Genomic DNA, 8,642 nt, shown 5'->3' on the forward strand with positions numbered 1-8,642 from the left:
TTTAAGAGCGTTTTCAGATTTAGCCGGCTCAGTGTGAACAAAGACTGACTGTTGACAGCTTCGACTTGACTTCCAGAGAGGAGAGACATTAAAGCCACATTCATCCTGCTGGAGAGAATCCTGATTCAACCAAACCAAAGATCCTTTTTCTTCCAGCAGAGAAAGAACTTCCAGACGAAGGAGTCGGACTAACGGACGAGGATATTTATTGGAGACTTTTGGGAATCTTCTCAGGTTTCCCTCCAAAGAAAACTCTTTTTTGAAACCGGGATAAAAACAATGAAATACCAAAAAATTCAGACTGATGTTCTGTCTGTAGCTTTACTTCCTGGTTTCTTTTTTCTTTTTTTTGCAACAGCGATGCCAAAGGAGGGCGCGACCAAAGCAAACAGACTGAGGATGCACAACGAGTAACAACACGGACGCTTCAGGACGACGAAGTTTTACATCACAAAATAAACAAAATAAAATGACAAGGATGATGTATTGTGAAAAAAAAAAAAAAAAAAAAAAGGACAAAGTTATATTTATCTTGTTCCTCATATCATGCTTCGAGCACTTTTGTTTTAAAATGTTGATAATTTAATTTCTGCAGCTCTGATGTCAGCAAATGTAAAGACGGGAGGAGACGTGATTTCTTAAAGAAATAATCCAACATGTGTTAACAATGACACAGCATGTGTTTAAAATGTGTTCGGGTGGGAATTAGTTCATATTTTTAACAGTTTCTTACATCGTTATTATTTCAGTACATCCACTAAAATAACACAAAGCAACTCACTGATAGAAACAGCAGTAGACCAACTACTCACATGTTCTGCGAGGTAAAATGACTGTTTTTGTCAATGGAGTCTGGTGGCTTTAAAGCGAGCGATGTTACATCTGTTACTGGTCAGAAAAAAAAGATTTTCTTACATCATTTTTATTTCAGTACGAAGATGAAGTCTGATCATCTGTGGCACAAATCCAGTGGTGTGAAAACTGCTCTCTCATTCCTCAGTTCTTCTCTCATAGAGTATATTTGCTACACGATTCAAAGTTTGAATCCGTTCACAAGCAACCTCAGAAGTGTAAATATTCTGTCATAACAAAACACTTTGTATTAAATGAGTGAGGGTAAAAGCACAGTTATTACATGAACACCAAAAAGGTTTTTGTGCCTGAGAGTTTAAAAGCTTTAATAATAATAATAATAAAAATAATAATGTTCTGAAAACTGTAACTTTTCTTCCCAAAGACCAACAGAGTGCTGAAGCTGCTGGATGTAAATCTACAGTCCAAACCAAAACTCAAAGAGATGTTTCACTTTTACTTTTATCACACAAACCTCTGTAAGAGATGAAGAGCAGCTTTAGTCCAAGAGTCAAGATAACAACTCATCTACGTGTTTACATATTTTACATATTGTGTAGTGTCTTTAATTCATTGTGAAAATTCTCCAAGGCTCTCATTGATGACAAATAATATTTTAAAAATGACTTTAAAGGCCGCAGATATACTTGTTTTTTTAACTTTGCATTCACGTACACAACTGTCTGCGCCATGAACGTAACTGTTCACATACTTGTCTCTGCACTACGCGTGTTACTGGAGGATACCTCTAGAGGGCGCACCAGAGAGCGCAGGCCGCATGTAACTGATGGATGTGTGGGATGTAAACTATGTACATCTGAATTCTCAGAGGCCCGGTGACAAAACTCTGTAGCCAGCTCAGGCGACTGATGACAGGTGGACAGAACACACCGTCTGCACCGTCTCTCCAACATGTTCCTCCGTGCACTTTCTGATCACATCCCCGGTCATATTGTGCAATTATTTAACAACGTATCCAAAAAACACTTTTTGTGTTCTTATATCCAAATCCATTCATGTTTTTCCTCTAATGAACAAGACATCCACTCATTACCTCATCAACAGAGTAAAATTAGCTAGAAGCTAGCAACAGTATGCTGCGTCAGGTTGTTCGTTTCCCCGAAATATGATGATCACAGGCCTGCTAGAGCGGACCTCATCTCACTGTCAGTGACCAGGAGACATAACCCTTTTCAATTTTCAATTTAGTCACACACAGAAGCTAAATACTATTTAAGTAAGATTTCATCTCAAGTGTAAAAGATACATTTGATTTGAATGGTAAAATTCTGCAAACATGGCTGTGTTCACTTGAAATACTAATGCTAGCCAGATGTGGCTCTGGTGGATTTAGCTTTGTGTTGGGGATCCTGAGATTCAGCTTCACTTTGCTCTAATTAGCCAGATTTGGGTTAAATCAGACCAAACCAGTCATAGACACACACACACACCTGTTTTCTACCTGTGTCTGCTCTTGCTCCAGCATCGTACTATGTCTGTGATTGGCTGCCTGAAAAGTTGGACACACGCTGCTCTTCAAACTCTTACGGACGTGTTTGTGTTGCTAAAAGTAAATCAGTTTTGTGCCAAAGTGAGACGTCTCTTTACTGATCACATGCTGTAAATAGAAAGATTAACACGATGGGTTTTTATATGACGGCTCAGTTGGACTGAGCTGAAATGATTTGACTCATTACAGGACAAAAACAAACACGTGAAAATGAACCAGAGCTCTGAGAAAATTCACTTTCTGTTCACGTCCGTCAGGATTCAGAGGACGGACCTGATGTTTCAGCTTCTGAGGGACAAACTGCTGACTAAAAGTCCTTCAGCTGATATTTATTAACAAACAAAACAATGATCGGCTGAACTAAACAGATGACATGATATTTCTACAAGCTACAACAAGTAAACTTTGACAGCAGAAAATGGACCCCGTTAGCAACAAGCATGTAAACATACTTTGTGTTCTTTAAACCCAAATCAAATTCTGCACCATGAATCAGAAATTATGGATAAACAAATATTGATGAGTTTCTTCTCAATTGATTATAATTATGAAACCTTGTTGTGGATGAAACAACCTGTCGGATCACCTGAACAGAGACTGAATTTTACCTGAGCCCTCTGATGAAGATAATCATTTCCTCTGTAACGTGACGTAAAGAAGAAACTCGCTCATGTCAAACAGAAAGACTGATGATTCATTTTGACTCGATCTTGTTTGCATGATGTCTCTGACTCCTCCCCCTTTTTTTTAATGAATGACAAAATGAGATCACAAACCAAGAAGACGTTGTTCCAGAGGAAATAAAGCTGAAAACAGTTTTGGTTCTTATCGGTGAGCCTCTCTGTGCCTTTGTTGTTCTTCACTGTTTATTTCTATCACTTTACAGGAGACGTGTCACTGCTCATTAGTTCTGTGTAAAGACCCAGGAGCAGCCGAGAGAACCAATAAAACAGAAAATAAATATGAGGTGAAATTTGTACGATCATGTGTCAGACCACTGTAGGGAGAAAAACTGTAGATTAAAGTCTAACATAAGAAGAGACCTGAATATTCTATGAGATCAAACATTTTGAGAACAGATCAAATATTCCTTGAGATTATAAAATCATAACTTTCCATGAAAATACATTTTCAAGAAAAAATAAAGACACTATTCTCTGACGTTTAAAAGTCACAAAAATACAAGAAAAACTTTTATAAAAACTTTTACTTTTATTTGAAGGAATGATATTTTTTCTAAATTATAAGTTTATTCCTAAAGAATAAGAGAAGCGAGGCGTTAAGAACAGAGCCTGAGGAGGAGTTTAATATTCAGAGACATTTCTGAGCATGAAGTGGTGAATTTGCCAGAATTATAAACTCTGATATCTGAGATATTTATATATATATATGAGATAAAAGTGTTGAAAAAAACCCAACACAAATGTATGTCTTCATAATCGCTTCTAAAAATATTTCCTAGTTTCTCAAATTCAGTGAATATTGCTCTTCTCCTCGGGCTCTGTTTGTTTTTTACAGCGTAATACGCCGTCACGTGTCATTCTAATAAATTCACCTCTTTATTTTTGGAGAACGTTTTTTCTTGTTGCCACTTTCATGTATGAAAATATTTGGAGTTTTTTTCTCCATGAAACAGCCACTTTAATCCAACAGAATATCCACTTTGTTTTGAGTGAATTCACCACTTTGATCTCAGAGAAAATCAACACTTATAACTATAAATAAATCAGAGTTTTTACTCCTGAATTCACCACTTTGAACTCAGAGAAAATTTAAATTTGCACTTGTTAGAAACGTCGTTCTTTCACAGAACAATCTGCCCTGGATTCATTTTTGCTACAGTGATGTTAAATACAATACAATTATTGATTTTATCCTCAGAACTCTCAGAATATGACGCCCGTCCTCCACTCTGTATTTATCTGTTGTTCCTATCACGGCTGAGTACCAGTGTAAATAGCTCCACACCAAAGATCATGAGTTAATCATTTTGTTTCTTTAAAAAACAATAACTTTCAAAAAAGTTGTTTCTCTTGCTCAACTGTGATTGGAGCATTTACAAAAAGGGGTGTGGCTTCACGATCTCGACACACAGATCACCTGAGATTATCACTTTGATGTGTTTAATACAAACAGCCGTATTGGAGGTTTAGTGAGCGCTCAACAGCTGCCTCTACTTACTGCTAATAATCTGTAACACACACACACACACACACACACACATACACACACACACAGCTCCTCCTTGACCTCCGCTCCTTCAGTCTCAAACACAAACTGGACTTTCCACTCTGCAGTCTGATTTCAGAGATTATTCCTGCGAGGATTCGACAAATTCACCAAAACAAACACAGTCGGAGCGTTCAGACATCCATCACGGCTGTTTTTCCTCCGTGGGAACCGGACCCGAACCCCGAGGCCAAACAAATGATCACACACCCAAAAGTCTCTCTCTCTTTCTTTACTGCGTGTGTGTGTAAATGTCTGAATGAGCCCAGATTATATTACATGTAATGAGATTATGGAAGTGGTAGTTTTAATTAGAAGCAGTTAGTGTGAGAGAAGAAAAACAAACTGCAGAGTGCGGAGCGAGGCCGGAGCAGGAAAAACCAAGTTCCCCTGTTCGAGTTTGAGTCTTATTTATTTGAACAAGAACAAATAAAAAGTGGAGTGTAAGGAGAGGGAGAAAGCTCACGAGTAATTTAAAACATATTTAGTGAAGATATCCAGAGTCTGTAACAAAGACACAGAAAAAGGCAGATGCATAAGAAATAACTGATTACATAACAATTCTTGGAAACAGTGTTGGAGCGGGGGAGAAGTAACAGCACTGACATCTGACTGTAGAGATGTTGGAGGTCATCAGATTATAGATAATGGAATTAGAGAATGTTTCTGTAAACAAGTTATTTTTGAGTCATTTTGGAAAAACGTAACCTTCAAAAGTTTCCCTCAATTGTAAAGAAATTATCAAGTATCAGTTACATGTTTTCTTTTGTCTACAGTACAGCTCCACAGTGTGAACGTTCTCCCTGTTGAAATCGTAAATGTCCTCAAATGTGTTCAAACTGAACCTGAATAACCGATTCTTTTGTGCCTCTTGGCGACAGCGTAAACAATCCGTTAACTTGACTCATCCTTTCCCTTCTGTCTGCGTAAAAACAGCTTTACACGTTGTAATGAAATGCTGTGTATAGCCTGATCCTTGACTCATACAGAGAACACAAACATCCACATATCAACCTTTGAGAAGTCGCTCGCGAGGATGTTAATGATGTGAAAAAGTTTCAGTGTTTTTAGGTTAAGACACCAAAACAACTTCATGTCAGGAGGGTGCACAAACTGAAGTGTTGTTTCAGTTTGTAGTCTGAGCAGTATTGACCAATCATGTATCAGCAGGCTTTAGTTGCTTTAGTCCAAACTCTTAGAAATGTGTTTTATTTTGAAAGCTTATTGTACGTTTTGTATGTCAAGTTTTATTCTGAAAAGCTGTGAGATAAATTACGTGAAGTCAAATATTAACACATATTTTACAGGTGTAAATAAGGCTGCACGAAACACAATATTCAGCTGAAGTACTTCTGAATGGGCTGAAGTACAGTACTTCAGTAAGGAGTTAATGTAATTACACACACACACACAGATTTTCTCACAGTGAAACTTTCCCACTTTCTTCCTCCAACATGTTTCCAATTAAAACTAAAAAAAACTCCTCAGCTTCATGTCTGATTGGTTGTGAAAGTGCGACCTCTCGTCTGCTTAATATTTCCCTCCTGACAGGAAATTCCTCCAAACACACACACACACACACACACACACACACACACAGTGTAGTGATACCTGACTAGGACTATTATTGTCCATGTCTAATTCCCTGTGTCTCTTCTTGCCTTGTATCCGTCACAGTTGATAAAAACAGCAGTCTCTCTTTTCTTTATTTTCTGAGAGAATGTTTTTCGTTCCCTGTTTTACATTTCAGTCGGACATATTGTGGTTTTATTTTAAATGTTATCTGACAACTGAGGTGAAAAGTTCCTTCTTGTACATCTTGGTAAGTCTGCCAGTTTTAACAGAATTCACTGCAGACGAGCGAGTCATGTTTTAAATTTAGGCTGAAAATTGAGAGTTAAAAAAATTCTGTTAATTGTAGATTTTCATAAATTTAATATTTAATGCTGTTTTAATAAAACTGACAACCTCGAAGATTTTGTTCTGTTTGGCGCCACCTGATGGCCTTTAACAGTAACAGCAGGAGTACACGTCCCAATCTAACCAGACGTCCACGGTCGGCTCCGGTTATAACTCTTGATTTTCCTGGCTGACGGTCGCTTTCCTTTTCAGACTGTTTGCTTCATCTGAGCGTCGAGTTTGTTTCTTCTTCTTTGGATTTTCACTTCTTGTTGAAGTTGTATCTGTAGTCATCCATCTTTTCTTTGTTTGTTCAGCCATAGTAGATTACTGTTTACTCGAAACACTTGCAGAGAGTGGAGAAGCAGCCGCTTAGCTCCGCCTACCCTCTCTGGCAGACCAACCACTGCTGGCTGATGGAAAACGCCACGATTGTCCCCACAGACACCCAGCCCATAATAATACTATATACTGCAAATGCAAAGGCTTTCATCAGCGGGCCATAGGCTCAGTCACCGTTGTGTTACCTCATTTGGTGATGAGGCTTAACAGACATTTATTTACATGTTAACATTGGATCACATGCTTGTGAAGAATGACATGAAAATCTACAAGAATAATCAGGAGGCTCGGACGCAGCCTTCCTCTCCAGGAAGCGTTTTAGCCTACTTTCAGTTTGTTTTGGTTTTCTAGCTGCTAACTTTGACTCTGTCATTGCTGTCATCAGCTTAATGAACCAGCTTATAAAGCAGACACACAGAGACACAGCAAGAGACTCATTGATCAACATGAAGGAGCATTCAGCTGCTGTCATTTCCCTCAGGAGGTGGTGGAGACCAAAACGGAGCTAAAAGAGAGAATATCAGATTTATATCACTTAGGTGGAGACATATAACACTCCTACTGTCTGCTACTTAAAAGGTATGAATAGATACACGCAGTCTGGTCTCAACAGAACGCTGCAGGAGCCCGATTTGTCAGCAGAGCTGTCAATCATGAGGCCACACCCCCTTTTTATAGCATCAAATAACTAACAAAAAGTAAACTTGTGAGAAAAATGAACACTGTGACATAAATCAGCATGATAAGAACTAACTATAATGACAGAAACCATGTTTAAGAAAAATGTATTTGACGTGTATTTTGATTTTATAGTTTGACTCATGTCCCATCTGTTAACATGGAGGAGGCGGGCTTTATGAGCTATACTGCAGCCAGTCAGCAGGGGGCGACAGAGAGGGTTTGGCTTCACTGTTAGGGAGCTGTCATGTCGGCCATCTTTTCATACGGCCTGTGGTTCACGAACACACCCGAGCTAAAAGACCTGCTAACACACTGATAACACACTTGTGCTGCTGTGAAAACACGCTTCATCATTTTCTTCTAATGTCATTCTATAAAGAGCACTGTCTCTGCTTTGACCCTTGACACACTTTATAAGTGTGTGTGTGTGTGTGTGTGTTCAGTCAGTTATCAGTCACAGGGAGTTTTACGAGCTGGAATTCGAGATAAAAACAGTCACAGCTGATGAGATATTAGACAAGTTTCACTTTAAAGCTCCACATTTCTTCTGCTGCGTCTCCTCCTCCTCCTCCTCCTCCTCCTCCTCCTCCTCCTCCTCCTCCTCGCAGTGGATGGATGAGTCGGGAACATCTGCTCACTGTCAGCCCAGATGTCAACACACACAGATGCAGCAGTGTGTGTGTGTGTGTGTGTTAACATGTTGTTTTACATGTGATAACACGTGTCATCTGTCGACCTCCGCCTGCTTCTGTCCTCATCTTTAGTGTTTATTTAGTCTGATTTAAATCGATTTAAAACTTTGCTACAAATCTGCTTTTTATCAACACGTGCAGTGTTACATTTACTCACTGAAGATTTTATGATTTTATGCAAAAACTATTTTATCCTTCTGCTGCACTATAAGCAGTGAAGATGGAACTGATGCTCGTCAGTAATTTAAAGCACAGTGATATTAAAACAGTGATTTAACCAACACCTCACCTTTGTTGTAAAAGATTTATCATTCTTTTTCCTTTGTTGCTTTATTGCAGAGATGACAGCCTTTCATATTCTTCCTGAAATGATTCCTTTCCTCTTGTAAACACTCTTCAAAGGTTGCTCTTTGTGAGCACAAGGACTTTAAGAAGAA

The sequence above is a fragment of the Semicossyphus pulcher genome, unplaced genomic scaffold (genome assembly GCF_022749685.1).
Source record: "Semicossyphus pulcher isolate SPU_LCO1_2020_fin unplaced genomic scaffold, fSemPul1.0.p SCAF_6, whole genome shotgun sequence".
NCBI lineage: Eukaryota > Metazoa > Chordata > Actinopteri > Labriformes > Labridae > Semicossyphus > Semicossyphus pulcher.